This window comes from Gossypium hirsutum, chromosome D05 (genome assembly GCF_007990345.1).
Source record: "Gossypium hirsutum isolate 1008001.06 chromosome D05, Gossypium_hirsutum_v2.1, whole genome shotgun sequence".
Classification (NCBI taxonomy): Eukaryota; Viridiplantae; Streptophyta; class Magnoliopsida; order Malvales; family Malvaceae; genus Gossypium; species Gossypium hirsutum.
Window position 1 is genome coordinate 5,771,882 of NC_053441.1, and position 18,365 is coordinate 5,790,246.

The 18,365-nt window shown below is 28.8% G+C and overlaps 1 long non-coding RNA gene across 1 annotated transcript; it reads left to right on the forward strand.

Moving 5' to 3' along the window:
- Positions 1-10,324: 10,324 nt before the first annotated feature.
- Positions 10,325-11,515, forward strand: LOC121217622 (uncharacterized). The gene is made up of 2 exons (XR_005913778.1): positions 10,325-10,396; positions 11,175-11,515. It is a non-coding gene; the product is annotated as an uncharacterized lncRNA (long non-coding RNA).
- The last annotated feature ends 6,850 nt before the right edge of the window (positions 11,516-18,365 follow it).

The following is an 18,365-nucleotide window of genomic DNA, read 5'->3' on the forward strand; positions in this document are numbered from 1 at the left end:
TTCTCCTAGCTGGGCAGATATGGACTCCAAATTAACTTGCCAGAAATTGTTAGTCAGTTATACTTTAGTTAAAAAAATTTAAGTAAATGATTTTGAAATATTTAAATAATTTTTTATATCCTAAGAAAATAAAGTTAGAGTTGAAAGCAAATTATTTAGGTAAATATAAGATAAATTGAGATATTAACAAAAAAAAAACACAAAAGTTTAATACATTAAAGAAACCCTCAAACTACTTAAACAAATCATTATTATGTCACTAGTTCCTACCCATTTATGTCACTGTTTTCTTCTTCTTCTTCTTCTTTTTAGTTTTTTTTATGGATTTACAATATAATAATTTTACAATAATGTAAATGTAAAATTCATAATCGAACCCACAAAAAATATAGGATTATTTTGTAGACAGATAATAAAATTTAAAAATTTTACAAATATAATTAACAAACTCACAAGTTTCAACCTTAAATGTAGCATAATACAAGCTGGAATTATTTTTGGACTTAAATAAAGTTTGTGAGCTGTTTTTTTTAATGAAAAATCAATATAAGAAAACTACTTAGAAAAACATCCAAGCCTTTTTGGAGGCATTTTAAAAAATTGAGTACCACCATTATTACCAACAGAAATTTTAACTAGACTATCAGCCTCTTTGTTATGGTCTCTGAAGACATGCTCAATCAACCAATACTCCAATTTAGCTAATAGTAAGTTGATTCTTTTAACCAAAGCAGAATTCGACACCTTTGGAGCACTCCTCTGAATAGCTTGTACCACCTCTTAATTGTCTGATAAGATAAACACTTTGTCAAAGCCCCTATCCATAACAATCATCAAGCCTTCCAAATTTCCCCACAATTCAGCATTTAAAATTGAACAAATGCCTGAAAACTGGTTAAACCCAAGAATCCATCTACTGTATGTGTCACAAAGAATTCCCCTAATCGTAGCTAAATCGGAATCCTCTTTTACTGCCCCATCAAAATTTAGTTGAATCAAATTCCCGAACATAGGTAGAACTGGTATTGGAACTTGCCAGTTGGAAACATTTACCTTAAGTGAAGAGGTATATTGTTTATGTAACACCTAACCCGAATCCATCGCCAAAACAGGGTTACGGAGCATTACCAAAGTTTACAAATCAAACAGACCGAAAATGTAAACATTTCATATCATATAGTGTTCATATCAATAATCAATCAAAATCATACATATTGTCCCTTATAAGAGCCCTCAGGGCCCAAAATACGCGTTAGAAATAAGTCGGGACTAGATTAGATACTCAAAGAATTTTTCGAAAAATATTAAAAATTTTCAAAGCTGTAGGGGACATATGGCTGTATGACTTACACGGCCAAGAGACACGCCCGTGTCTTAGACCGTGTGGACATTCAAATTAGGTACACACGGCCATGTACCAGCCCGTGCTCGTGTCTGTGTAAGTATACTGACTTGGGTCACACGGCCAAGCCATATGCCCGTGTGCTAAGTCCTGTGAGCATATTGACTTGCGCAAATTAAAAGATACAGGGGACACATGGCCGTGTGTGACACACGACTAAGGCACACGCCCATGTCTCTGCCCGTGTGGACAAAAATAGGTCATTTCCCAAGCCACATTTCTCACTCAATTTGACATCAACCTAACTCAATATTTTTGCACATCAACAAGCCATAACAAGGCATTCAAATCAAGCTAAAATCAAGTCTTAAGCATGTATTATCACAACATACAACCAATATGCCCTTAGGCACTTCAATTGACAACTTAAAAACATGTCAACCAAATATCCAAATTTACCTAGATAACCAAATACATATATGCATATCCAAACCATATTTTATTTTCTTTCATTCTACCATATCAAACACATATCAAATATGGTAAGGCCATATTGGATAGTGTGAAATAGCTCCAACCAGCTTCCAACCAGAACGAGCTTCCGAATTACTATAAAATATGGAAAACAACACAGAGTAAGCATTTAAGCTTAGTAAGTTTGTATAACATGAAATTTAACTTACCATATATCCTAAACATAGTATATCTCAACCAATTTGGCCAAAAGCCTAAACACATGATTACCAACATATTAGCCATGAAAATCACATATAAAATCCAACACACATGGTTGAATTCATCAAATAACCACAACTCATGTTTTCCATATAAATACCAATAATAGTTCATATCAAACTCATATAATCTCGTAACAGAATTGTGCCTATTGAACCATTTAGAATATCGTTGGATACACGGTAGTACACACAAGGTGTATTGAACTGTAATCCATTAATTCATATACGTGTATGCTCATACGAGCTGTAAACAATAAGCTCTTCCGAGTTGAATAACGGGAAGCTCATGCGAGCTAAATAATGGGAATCTCATGCGAGCTAAGTATGGGGAAGCTCATAAGAGCTGAAATCAGTGACCCTAATGACATGTTATTTGCATCCTACGGATTCCCAAGGTTCAAACGGGGCTCGAAAATTATCGAATATACAACCGGCATTTATTCATGGCAATTATACAATTCACAAACAAAAATTCAATTTAACACGTATAAATGTACAATTTAGTTACACGAACTTACCTCGACGAATTTACGTAGATACGAAGGTAACTAATTCGATATTTTTCCTTTGCCTCGATCTAACTCCGTACTAGGTCTAACCGGATCTATATGAATGAATTTAACTCAATTCAATATAATTCATATTCAATTTAGTCCAACACACTTTTTTGCAAAATTACTATTTCCCCTATACTTTTAATTTATTGTAATTTAGTCCCTAGGCTCAGAAAATGAAATTCATGCAATTTAATCCTTACTCAAGCCTAATTAATTTTTATACATATTAATAGTAGCCACATAATTCACAATTTCACAATTCTACCATAAATTTATCATCTTTTCACTTTAATCCCTAATTGATAATTTCATCAAAATTCTCTTTACAAAAGTTGTTTATCTAACAACAACCTTTCATTTTCTATCATAAAACTTCAAAATTCAAGTATACTCATCCATGGCAAAACCCTAATACTTTAACGATTTGCAAATTAATCCCTGAGCTAGCTAGATTAAGCTACTACAACCTCGAAAACATAGAAATCATCAAAAACGGGACAAAGATTCATACCTAAGTGAGCAAAATAAGCTTGCTAATATTTCAAGCTTCCATGGCTAGGTTTCTTCCTTTTTTCTTTTATTTTTGATGGAAGATGATAATAGTTTATTTTATTTTATTTTATTTAATATCACTTTAATCACTAATTTTTAAAATTACCCTTAATATTTCATTGAATTTCTAATGATGACTATTCATACTTATCCACTAAGCATTTTAATGGGTTAATTACTATATAAGGACCTTCAATTTAAAATTCTATAACTATTTAATACTTTTAGCTATTAGAACTCAACCTTTGCACTTAATGCAATTTAAACATTTTCATCAAATTAGGTATGTAAACAGTAAAATTTCTTAACGAAATTTTTATACGGTATTTCTATCATACTGCAGACCATATAATAATAAAATTATTTTTTCTGAATTCGGATTTATGGTCTAGAAACCACAGTTTCGATTTCACTGAAAACGGGCTGTTACAATTTAGCCTAATTGTAAGAAACTTTAATCGAATCTTTAATATTCCATGTAATTCCTTGGAAAAAAATAAGTTCCGGTTCTTCCAAATACGCCAAGCTACCATTCTAAAGAAACAATACCAATCTACTCTATCCAGTTGCAAATTAAGATTATTCTGAAGATTATTAGTAATCTACTAATGCAAATTACCTGAGAAGAAAGAATTAAGTTTGACTGCTGGTACAATCTGTGTCCATGTATCCTTAGCTGCAGGACAATCGCGAATGACATGTAGATATCTTCATATTCATTACCACAGAGACAAAAAGAACTATCTATCCCAATCTCCATTTTCATACGCTCTGAATTAGGAAGAAGATGTTGTTTGAGAATAAGCCAAATAAAATATCTAACCCTCTGAGGGCCTTGAAACTTTCAAGGGAAGTGCCAAATGCCATTATTAGGATTCCATGGCTTTTCCCTAATTTTCCAATATGCGCTTTTGATTTAAAACGATTCGTTTGAGGACCCGACCCAAATGATCCTATATGGTCTGACTTCTAGTTGAAGTGGAGGAATACCAATAATGTGCCTAACCACATCCTCCACCACCCATAAACGACATAAATCAATATTCTAAGAACAATCCTCCATAACCATTTCACTAAGAAACTTTTCCTTCTCTATATTCGAATAAAATGGGATATGATTTACCAAAGGACCATAATTCGAAATCTAAGGATCATGCCAACAATTGATCAATTTACCATCATAAACAGACCATATAAGATTCACTCTAACAAGTGGCAAGACTAAAGGCTTCTCCAAAGAAAATAGCATCACCCATGAGTTAAGGACCCAGGTAATCCATTAGGGACTTTATACTTCGACTTGAGAACTAAAACCTATAAAGCATTTGAGTTGGATACAACATTGAACCTAAGCTTCATCAAGAAAGACATTCTGATCTTCCAAGCACCTAAAACCAAGCTATAACACCCATATCTCATATTCGTCGCTGAATTAGGGTTACGGAGCATTACCATCCAAATCAGAACAATTAACTTCAAAACAGATTAATAATATCATTTAATAATAATAACCTAAAACTCATTGCAAGCCTAACAAACATATGCACTTGGGCCTAAAATCCAGCATCCAAGGCCCTAAAAATAGTTCAGAATCAATTCGAAACTAATTTAAAATAATTCAAAAAATTTAGTTTTTCATTAAATAAATGTTAGGAAAAAAGTAAAGTATTCGGCTTTTCATACCTAATAACCTAAAAGCCATGAAAGCAATAAACCCTAAGGTACCAAGCCTATAACACCCCTATACTTGGTTCGACCCAAGGAACCTGATATAGGAATATTACATTTGGTGAAAAAATGATTTTGGCTAAACACTAACAAATTTGAACATTAGAAATAAAAGTTTTCACTAAATTAATTCAATATTATCATTCTCAATGTTCAGGGACATTACAAGATTTTCTACTATGCCTGAAAATGTTTAAAAATATAATTTTTGCACAAAACAAGGGTAAAGTATTGATACTTTTCCTTCATTATCGATACTGTAACAGCCCAATTTTGACCCTAATTAGACAGAGTGGTTTCGGGACCATAAATCCGAGTCAAAAAAATATTTTTATAATGTTTTTAATGTCTATTGCAGTTTAAGTTATATGTGTGAAAATTTCGTGTGAAAATTTGATAGTTTGAAGGCTCAATTTGATAAAATGGACTTAATCGCGTAAAATAAAAGTTTAGAGGTTAAAATTTTAAAAGTACTCAAATGAGGTTGTCTTTTAAAATGGAAGGAGTTGAATAGTAATTAGTCCATAAACTAGTTAGTGGGTGGCATATTACATTACTAACCTTTGTATATATGTTTTATAAATTAATAATAATAAGGTTAATTTGGTCAATTAACAAATTAAGGTTTATAATTAAAATAAAGTCAAAATTTGTGTCATTCATCTTCTCCAAAGCCGAAACTAAGCTAAGAAGAACTCAACCATGGCCTTTAGGGTTTCGAAAATTGCTTGGTTTAATTGAGTTTTACCATTGATGAATGCTTGAGCTTTTGTTAGTTGTTGATGAAATATGAAAGATAGGTGAAAGATTAATATGTTTTGTATTTGAATTTTTGGTGAAATTGAATATTTAGAGTTAAATTGTGAAATTAAATTTTTGAGGGACTAAAATGTGAAATAGATGAAATGTGAGGACTTGTATGAACAATAAGTACAATCGGCCTTTGTATGGTGTGAACAAATTTTGTGTATATTGTGTTTTATCCAATAGGGACTAAATCGTAAAAAGTGTAAACGTTAGGGGTAGAATGGTAATTTATCCATTTATGTGTTTTTGGATTAAATTGAATGTAATTATATTTAAACTAGCTTATTTTGAATATAATTAGATCAAGAACCGAAGAAATCGGAGTTGGATCGGGAAAAAACTAAAGTTGTCGATTAATCGTTTGGTTTCGACTTTTCACCTTCCGATGTAAGTCTACTAGCTACTAAATGGAACTAAATTAGTATCATGTGTATGAATCTATATTGAATTATTGTTGATTTATAATCAAGTATACTTTGGTTGAATAGACTTGAAATATGGATAGTATTTGTGTGTAAGCAATATTCGGCTATAAGGATTTATGTTTATATAAGTTTTGAAATGAAGAATAGTACATAGATATATGTATATACATTGTTTAAATATTTCAATATATATATTTATATGTTTATGACTTATTTGGAAATAGTTTGTGATATGGGGATTATAAATGCAAAATAAGTTTCGAAAATAAGTATATGTACAATTATGTATAATTTTTAAGTTTGATTAAAGGTATGTATATTGTATATGCATAAGAAATTTCGAATGGGTGTTTCTATATGAATTGATGCATATATGTTTACATTCGAATAGGTATTTAATATAATTCAATGTTAAGTGTTAAGTATATATTTAAATATATACATATATGGATAGCATCAAACGTATACTTATATATATATGTTTAGTTAGGTTCGAATAAGTGTATTTAGGTATGTAAAGTTTTGTATTAAATTTAGTTAAGTACTAATGTATATGAATATATGTGTGCGCATACAATTTACAAATGCTTGAATTGAATTGAAGATAAGATTTTATAAACTCTCTTATGTTTGAATATGATCTTTTACAATTATGTGATTACTTCAAAGAATTACTTGAGGAGTATTTCGTATATGTGAAATTGAAATTTTCAGGTTTAAAACCTAGCAGGCTTAAGGCCGGTGAAATTATTCGGACTTTATGTCTAGCAGGCTTTGTGCTTGTGAAATAATTCGGACTTTAAGTCTAGCAGGCTAATTGCCGGTGAATTGAATCAGGTTTAAAAAAAAAAACCTAGCAGGCTAGTTGCCTATGAATATGTCTAAAATGTGTAAGTAGTACAGACTCAAGTATTTGAAGGAGTTTGCACTTTTATTTAACCTAAGTAATTGACAAATTTATGTATATACCTATGCACTTATTAAATGTAATTGAAAGGTACATGTTAATATATGTGTTTTTGGCATAAGAAATTGAAGAAATATACTTATGCGCATATGGGAACATAAATATGTTTGGTTATGTATTTGCAAGTAATTGTTAATCAATAAAGTATTCGGTTATTTATGTTTAAGTATGAGTTAGGTTAAAATCTATGATTAATATACAAATATGCGTGATGGGTTATGAAATGTGATTAATATATTCATATTTATATTTGAGTATATGTACAGGGTAAGTATACATATACCTTTAGTTATATGTTTATGATAAATACCTGTACCTATTCAATCTTTATATTTGTTAAGCATATGAATATATATATGCATTTCGTATATATATAATTATTAGTTTTTATGAGTCCAGTGATTTGTAATTTGACAAGTAAAGATGTGTTCTGTTATATTAGATTGATATTTAAATGTATATGTATAAATACATATGTATATTCGATTTTAATAGTTATTGAATATATACGTATATAAATAAGCATTTGGTTATACACAGTTGATGTGTATGTATGTTTGATTCTAAGTATTACATAATAGGATATGTGAAGGTTGCAATGTATATTTATGGAATCAGGAAATTATTTAATATTTATGTAATATTTAATTATTATATTTTTGGGTATGCTATAGACTTACTAAGCTATAACAGCTTACTTTATTTGTTTATGTCTTTCTGTTTTATAGTTTAAAAAAATCAAGCTTCAAGCTCGGGGACTGTCAGCAAGTTCATCACCCTATCTGTTGTTTCGGTATTTAAAATGTTTAAATTCTAACTATGGCATATACAGACTAGATAAATGAGTTGTGGGTCGTATTTTGTAATAGAGTAAGTGATTATAATATATATATGTATATATATATATGAAAATGGTTTATTTCCTTATGGATTTGCTAGTTTGTAATGTCTTTACTAGTTGGATTATAATGTCTTTGTTTATTAAAAATGGTTAGAAGAGAAGTTTAACATTTTACATATTTAATATTAGACTAAGTTTATTATATTTAAATAATATATATAATGTATATGTATTGATTTTGAGATGGTTGTGTTTTGTTCAGTAATGCCTCGTAACCCTAATTCGGCGACGGATACAGGTTAGGGGTGTTACAGATACCAATCTAAAAACCAATACCAAAAGTGAATTATGTTTTGGAATCTTTCAAAACCAAGCTCTAAGTATCGATTCTTTACCCTTAGGTATCGATATCACTTGGAAAATTTACTAAAAACCCCCTGCACTAATTTCAAGCCATTTCAAAGTATAAAATCAATTCAAAATAATCTCAAATCAACCTTATTTAACATATATTCAATTAATTATGCATGTATGCATTTAGATTTTTATAATTCAATGCAAATATCACCAAAGTTCTTCTTTAGACCCTAAAATAAGTAAAGTTTTAATAACTTATATTTTAGTCCTTACTACTTGAACACACTTGATTTTCCTAAGTACATGCCATTCTATTCCAAATTATTAAACATACCCTCTTGGCACTTGGAGATGCGATGAGATGGATGTCCGCTACCTCAACTACGACTCTTCAAAATCACTTTACCTACACGTTGAAAATAAACGCATTAAGTCAGTGAAGACTTAGTAAGTACCCATGATATTTAAATTCTATTAAATTTCTTAATTTCCAATATCTAATTTCTTTATTTATTTATCATATTACATCCCAATTACTTATTATCACATTCATTTGTAACCTTTTTACTTATTTCACAATTTAGTCCTTAAATCCTCAAATCAATCTATAAAACTTACTATTCTTTTAATACATGTATCATGTTTCATCATTTAGTGTAAATTTTCATAATTCCCTCACTATTCTTTCACAATTTTTTTTTTACATATTTAACTTACTAGCCATTGTCTTTCTTATACTTCCTCAAATACATTCAATTTATGTAATGACCCAAAATTCACAAGCACCGAAAAAGTACATTATCGGGCCTCCGTCTTAGTAAATTGAGTTCGAAAATAATTATTAGAAATATTTATTAGACTAGTTGTGTGTTTAATTAGGTATTAATTGGGTGAATTTAGTTTAATTAAGAGAAATTAAGAAAAAAAGACTAAATTGATCTAGGGGTAAAAGTTGAATTATAGATTAATAAAAAAAAAGGATTAAAATGGCAAGTAAGCCATTAATAAGAAATGGGACGGTAAAGTGATAAAAATCTTAGATTTTTATGCTTTATATATATTATTTTATTATATATTATATATTATATTATATTATATTGTATTGTGTTATATTATATAAGTAAAAAAAAAAGATGACAAATGTATGGTAAATATTGAAGACATGTGTAATAGTAATAATTACATGGGTACACTTGTAATAAAAATAAATATGTGTTTAATTAATAAGTAAAAGATTTTTTTAATATATTATTAGTTAAAATAAAAGATATAAAGTAAAAGAAAGAAAGAAACAAAGAAGAAAAGAAACAGAATAGCTAGAAAAGAAGCAGGGAAAGAGACGAAAGGGGAAGAAAAGGGGAAAGAAAAATAAAAGGGAAAACTAAGGATTTAAAGCTTCAAGTTAATTGGTAAGCTAAATTTAGCCCTTTCCTCTTCATTTTGATATTTTAAAAGCTTTAAAACAAAATTTTGTTGAAGTTAAGTGGAGGTTATGGAAGTTCATAGGTTTTTGAACATGATTCATTTTGAACAAGTTGTTAAATTAGGGGTTTAGTTGATAGAATTTTTAGTTAGAATAGATAAAAAGATTGATTTGTGAACTAAGTTGTAAGTTTTACATAATTGAGATTAAGTTATAAAAAGCCTTAAATTAGGGTTTATGTTGAATAAATGATGGAATTGAGGGTTTATTTGATAGAGTTTCTAGTTAGAGTTGATAAAAGGATTAAATTGTGAACTAAACTATAAGTTTTGAATTTTAGGGATTAAATTGAGGAAAATTCGAAATTAGTGAAAAATGCTGAAAAATTAGTAGATAAATTTGGATTTAGAAGGAATTTGAATAGAAATAGAGTGTGACTTAAGTTAGAAAAATAAGTAAGCTTAGTTAGAATTAAATTGGGAATAAGTAGGAATTGAATAAAAATTTTATTATTATTATTATTGTTAATATAATAATTATTATTTTAATGATTATAATTAAAAGTGAAAATAATTATTATTTTCGTAGCTAACAAGGAAAACGAGGCATCGGCATCTAAAGGAAAAGAAAAGATCGTTGAGGAGTAAACGCGTATTCCGGGTTTGTATTACTATAACTTAATCTATTTAATAAATGCTATATTGAAATTGTATTCATGAGACATTTAAAGGAAGGTAAGTATTAACATTTGAAATTAAGTAAGAATATGTGTATATTGAATTATATGTGAATTGAAATAATAGATGTTTTGTATTGATTGAATATTTGAAATTGTTGTGGAAATGAATTCGAAATAGGAAAAGTAAAATAATACCCTATTAACTTATCGGACTAGATTGGATACAAATGGCATGCCATAGGATTTGTGATGTGATGAGGAGATTTGTAGTTCGGCCGAGAAGATGACTATGTTATTAAATGCTTCGGTTTATCCGAAGAGGCATTAAATGCCTTATTGGTGTGTTTGGGAGGTTATGATATTCTGGTGTGTTATGGAGGATTTAAATTATTTCGGGTGTGTTTAGGTTGGATATTTTGGTGTGTTTGGGTGGAATCCGCGTATCTGTCAGAGTCCGAGCCTTGTTAATAGGGTAAATAATTGAAATGGAAATTTGAAAATGAGATTAGTTGATTTGACACTATTGAAAAATATGACAAAGAATGTATGATATAAATTATGAATTGATTTAGTATGTAAATATTTAAATATATAAATTTCAGATTTATGGAATGATATATGAATATTTATATTTAGTTTAAAGTGATTTTTTTTAAAGACTATGGTCAATATTTGAAATTTTATTATTATTAAATAGTTTAATTTATAGTAATACCACTGATTATAAAATACTCAGCGTACGGTTGTTTCCGTGCGCAGGTTGAAAAGGGGTTAGTGTCTCGGTTCAGCATCCAGGACAATCCCGACTCCGACATAAAGATTTTGGTGATGTTTTCTTCCTTTAAGAGAAAGTGGCATGTACATAGGATTTATAATAGTTATTTTGGCATGTTATATAGTTTTGTTGTAAAGTAAGATATTATGTGTTTTGATGATTATATTGGAAAAATGGTATAAGTTTTTTTTAGCATTGGTATCAAGTTGAAATGGCTTAGTTAGTTTTATGTGTTAATTAGAAATGATAATAGGATTTTATTTACTTAAGTTGTTATGTCTATATGTCAAGTAGGATTAAGTATATAAATGCCTTGGTTGAAATACTGAAATTGGGTTGGTTATGCTTGAAATTTTGCAGGGGGTTTAATGTAAAAATAAGTCGAAATGCTGCCGATTGGTTATGCTTGAAATTTTGCAGGGGGTTTAATGTAAAAATAAGTCGAAATGCTGCCGAAATTTTTTTTAAAAAAATGAATGAAATCAATTAGTACAAATTTATAACAATTTATGAAGTATTTTAATATGTTGGTTATTTATTTAGAATTATTTGTAAATTGTTTGATATGTCTGGTAATGCCTCGTAACCCTGTTCCGGCGACGGTTTGGGGTTAAGGGGTGTTATAATTTACTTATATATTCATTTTACTGATTCAATATTTCGAACATTAATCGGAGATAAACCTTTACCTTGTAACGAAAATTATTTATCTTTTTAGCAGAGGCCCAGTAAACTAAACAAAACACTTAGGATATACAGAACTGATACAGAGGTGCATTATTATGCACTATTGAACAGAGAGCACTAAAGCGCTATACAGAGAGCACTAATGTGCTAATAATCGGAGAGCATGCTAAGGTCCCTTAATGGCATGCCACTAATATCCTAATAGTTCTAATCTCATCTACTTGGGCAAATTATATCATGCACACATATCACTTTTACACTTTCGCATAATGCTTTTACATACTTTACAATTTAATCCTTGTAACAATAATCCATATACTTATATCTTCAATATCTTTAATACATGAAATATATTTCTAAATTCAATCTTCATCCATAACTCACTAATAATCCTTATCCATATCTTGGAATTTAGTCATTAGCACAAAATTTCGTGTTGCTATATATTTTACTTTTAATATCACATATAATTTAATTCAATACTTATTAATATTCCAAAATTTACTACAACATCAATTTTTCACATTTTAAGTGTTATACACTTAACTTTTCTATTTCTAATATAAATTTTTCCAAATTTATAATTTAACCCTTAATTTCCAAAACTTAGGAAATAATTGTAGTTTGGGTTACAAAATTTACATATTCTTTTATTTTTCATTATTTGATTTATTATCAATATTTCCTTGTAAACTTTTTATAACTTTCCAATTTAGTAACTTTTTTTAAAAAAAGTCTTTATTCAATATTAAACAATTTTTCTTTCACAACTCACTTAATTCACATAATTAATTTCATTATCTCATTTTCCACATCAAATTTCTATGTATTGCACTTGTATTATTTCTACCACATGTATTTCTCAAGTCTTTCAATTTAGTCCTTGTTTCCATAAAATTTCACATTTTCCCATGATTTCTGTAACACCCATAACCCGAATCCGTCACCGAAACAGGGTTACGGAGCATTACCAGAGTTTACGATTTAAATACGGTCATTTTTCAACTTTTCAAAATTTTTCTTAGAAGTAGGGGACACATGCCCCTCTCTTTGCTCGTGTGAATGGAAATAGGTCATTATTAAACAAAATACTTATACATGCCACTATATCCAAAATCCAATCATTCGAACATACCGATATAACCAATGGATAGTGTGATATATCTTCGACAAGCTTCCAACCCAATCGAGCTTCCGATAATCTATAGGGTAAATAAAAACAAATACGTAAGCAATAAATACTTAGTAAGCTCGTGTAGTCTTTAATCATACTAGTTCATTTAAAATATATAAAATCTATACATATCAAGGGTAATCCAATATTGATATCACAATACTCATGAAACTATATTCATCAACTCACAAGGTGATTAATTCCACAATATCACTTAAACATATTATCCCAAGCTTAGTAGGATTTTAAATAACTCTAATATTTCATAATTTCTTTTGTCAAATACAATATAATCAATAACATACTTCCTTCAGATCGATATCAATAATAATCTATAAATCTTTCAATTCAAACACATAAGTCTCTTACCATTTCTTACTGAATCAAAAAACAGCTTACAAATATGAGTGCATCGTTCTTTTTGTGCCATAATACAACTACGGTCTTACACATGCATTGCCATGGCCCTGCAATGATCTTACATTTGTAGTGCCATAACCCAGTTATGGTCTTATCCGTCAATTCATCATTTGCCACAGAACGATTGTACTCAATCTCTCGTTCAATCTAAACTGAGTATTAAATTGGATAATATATTTGGCTTTTAATAGTTAATATCATATACTATCACATTGAGCCATTATTTATCTCGTGAATATTTAGTTCATGTTTTCATTTCACATTTTCATATTCAATTTACATTTTCAAATTATATTCCACAATCACGTTTTTTCAATAGCTCAACTGTTTCATTTCGTTCGATTTAACTTTTCATTTAATTATCCTATTAACAGACTTGGGCTTTGGTGGATACGTGAATTCCAACCAAACACACCAGTACGGTACATTGTGCCTAAAACGGTACATAGTACCTGATCAGTAATTAGTAATGGTAGCAGTAACAGTAACAATAATAGTAATAGTATTCAACACACAAAGTGCTAAATCTGTAACAGCAACGGTAACAGTATTCGACACACAAAGTGTCAAATCAGTAACAGTAACAGTAGTCGGCACATAAGTGCCTGATCAGTAATCAGTAACGGTAGCAGTAACAGTAACAGTATTTAACACACAATGTGTTGAATCTGTAACAGTAACAATAATAGTATTTGACACACAAAGTGCCGAATCGGTACCAGTAACAGTAGTCGACACATAGTGCCTGCTCAATAATCAGTAACGGTAGCAATAAAAGTAACAGTAAAAATAACAGTATTCAACACACAAAGTGTTGAATCTGTAACAATAATGGTAACAGTATTCGACACACAAAGTGCCAAATCGGTAACAATAATAGTAGTCGGCACATAAGTGCCTAATCAGTAAGCCGGCAAAAACTCGTACTCTTCCATATCCTATGGCATGCCAATTATATCCGACTAGCCCGACTAGTTAATAGGCTATTTAATTCATTTTCAGTACAATTTCCATCTTAGTTCAGTATCAATTATAATTCTTTATTTCAATCAGTTTCTCAGTATTGCAGTAATTTATTACTTCAGTAAATTCACAGTTCAATACAGTACACATAACAATATTCAATAACTTCACAATTGAACTCAGTACTCAAAACAATATTCAGTATTCCATAATTCAGTTCAGTATCACTCTCAATTTCAATACCAAATCATAAATTTATCATTTTACTAAACACTTACCTTAAAATACTTACCACACATAATTAGTAAATTAAACACATAATAATAAAGTTTGAATAATAGTGATACAAACACATATACATATATATTATTCATCACCAACTAACATTCACTTTAATCAAAATTGTATAGAATATAGTTCATACGAACTTACCAGGTTGATTTGCAGAAATACTAAGATACAGGGGCATTTTGGTAATTTTCTATTTCCCTCGATTTTCTACCCGATCTTGATCTAGTTTAATATTTCATTCAATTTATTAACTTAAATAATAATAAAAAATCATTTCATGCAATTTGGTCATTTTTGACATTTTTACAAAATTACCCTAAAATTTTACTTTTATTCAATTTAGTCCCTGAACCTATAACATGTAAATTAGCTATTTTAAAATATACTCATATTAGCTGAATATTCACATATATTTCTCCTCCTCCTCCACTCCATTCAACATCCTTGATATATACATAATACCACTATTTACTTGTTTACTCATAACAAGTTGTTCATTTGAGTCATAGTCACTAAATTAATTATATCTTAAGTTACAGAACTCCGAATTTAGATACGCAAATTTTATCTAAAACTAGACTCACATATATTCTTACCATAAAATTTTATATTTTTTATTTATCCAATAAGTACATTTTTTTCTTTAAATTCATCCCTATTTTGCTGTCTAACAGTTTTGACCCTTCTTCACTAAAAATTAATTATCTCATCATACGAGATTCGGATGATGTTCCTATTTTTTTCTATTAAAAATATACTCATTAAGGATTTTAAGCATGTAAATTTCAATCCCTAATTACTTTTATCCAATTTTTTATGATTTTCCAAAGTCAGAATAGGAGAACCCAAATTCATTCTAACCCTGTCTCACAAAATTTATTATATCTCATGATTTACAATTCCATTACTTACATCGTTTATTCTACGAGAAACTAGACTCAATAAGATTTAACTCAATATTTTTTTCATCCTATAATTAAATTTCTACAATTTTTGGTGAATTTTCAAATTTAGACTACTGCTGCTATCTCAAAACTGTTTTAATGTAAAATGTTGATAGCTAAATTTATAACACCTTCCTTTCCTTTCTCTTCAATATTTTCCATCACTTCCTCTTATTTCCCTTTACTAACATAACAAGAATATAGAACCTTATATAATGAAACTCTACATTAACATTAATTTCCTACTTTTTCAATAATATCAAACTCAAAAGTATATTGAAATCTTGATGTTCTTACCTTGTGCTATTGATTTCAATCTTTAACTGGACTTTCTCTCTTCTCCAGCTTATATTTCTTGAATCTAACTTGATATTATAGCTCCCCATAGTCTTCTTATCAATTTTCTCTCTTGGTGGGTATGGAAATTTCTTTGATTTCTAAGTGAATATGGTAAATTTTTTGTGGGAGGACCAAATTGTAAAGAAAAGAAAGTTTCTTTCTTTCTTTTCTTCTTTTCTTTTCTCTTCATACGTTAAATGCATGGGAAGAAGATAATTCTTCATCTTCCTTTTCTTATATATATATACTAAATAAATTAATAATAAAATAATAAAATATCATTTAAAAATCAAATTAAAATATTAATAAACTAATATTTATTTAGTTAATTAATCTAAAATATCACCAACATCATCATTTCCTTCTAGATTTCTCTCTCCTTCTAATTGACCATTTTTCCTTTTATGATATTTTAAAATTCCATCCTTGAGTTATCACTCAATTTGGTAAAATTATGATTTAGTCCCTCATAATTCTTCACTTATTCAATTTGGTCCTAATTCATCCATTTTCCTTAGTTTTTAAATCATTTCACCCTTAAAATATTTGCACTATTGATCCTTCAACTTTTTCATATTTACACTTTAACTCCTCAAATTTTAAGTATTTACTCTTGGGCAACAAAACTGTTCTCACTTTTACGAATTAGTCCTTTCTTGCATTAATATGTCATAATATACTTCTCAATGTTGACATAAATCAAAAATTCCCTTTTTGTCACTTTATTTCTTTATTTTACTATATCAAGGATACTATCTTAATTTCTTATTATAGAAATTTTCGGGGTATTACAATTTCAATTATCTAATACTTTGTATATTTTTCACTAACACGTAACCCAACTATTACACTTTTATTATAATTTCCTACTTCACATGGTAAATTATTTCACACTATTTTTATTTTATTTACTTAATTACCACTTAGTTTACAAAGATCACATTTTAACCTTTAAATAACAATTACCTCTTTTCTATCAAAATCTCTTGTTTTTCTCTTCTCCTACCACTTGATTCACTTACTCAACTTCTCTCTTCATCAACATGTCAAAAACACAACATTTCCTCATGAGAAATATTTACTTTAACACCATTTTTATACTTTTCTATCACTACTAAACTTAAAAATAACATAAAACCTTAACAACCATACCTTATTCTCTTGAAACCAAACTTTAACTTGACTCTCTCTCTCCTCCAACTTCTATTTTCTTGAATCTAACTTGATATTCTAGCTCCCCATAGTCTCCTTATTATTTTTCTCTCTTGGTGACTATGGAAATTCTTTTAATTTCTAAGTGAAAATGGTGGATTTTTTGTGAAAGGACCAAATTGTAAAGAATTTTTTTCTTTCTTCTTCTTCTAACATTGAGAACATGGAAAGACGAAGAGAATTCTTCATCTTTCTTTCCTTATATACTAAGTAAAATAATAAGAAAATATAATTAAATGTTAAATCAAAATATTAATAAACTAATATTTATTTAATTAATCTAAAATATCACCAACATCGTCACTACTCTTCAAAATATCTTTCTTGCTAGATGACCATTTTGTCCCTCATGATCTTTCAAAATTCCTACATTGAATCATCGCTCATTTTAGTAAAATTATTATTTAACCCCTCATCATTTTTTCACTTATTCATTTTGGTCCTAATTCATCCATTTTCCTTAGTTTCTAGATCCTTTCACCCTTAAAATATTTGCACTATTGGTCCTTCAAAATTTTCATATTTACACTTTAACCCCTCAAATTTTAAGTATTTACTTTTGGACCATAAAACTTTTCTCACTTTTACGATTTAGTCATTTCTTGAATTAATACATCACAATATACTTCCTAACCAAATTTTGTTGACACAACTCAAAATTTACCTTTTTATCAATTTATTTTTTTTACTGTATCAAAGATAATATCTCACTTTCTTTCTGTAACAACTTTCAGAGTATTACAAAGCCAGCAATAAATGAGAAAATAATAATGATAATAGTAGAGTTCACAAGGTGGTGGTTTGTAGTAATGTGAAAGAGGCGGCTCATCAATTTCATTATCCAAACCAAGAAGTTGGAAAATTATTTTTCACATTTGATTTGAAATGACACATTTGATTTGAAATGACTAAAAGAAGCACCTCTCCTCTCTTCAAAGTGGATGTGTCCTTGCCTCTCCCTTTTCATCTTAACTATTTTTTTTTAAATACTGAAACAAAGCTTGAATTTATAAAATTAAAAACACATTAATTTATTGTGCAATTATATATAATTTTGATTTCATTTAATTCTCACAAAATATTAACATAATTATTGATATAACATTATTTTATATTTGTATTATATACAAAAATCATTATATTTA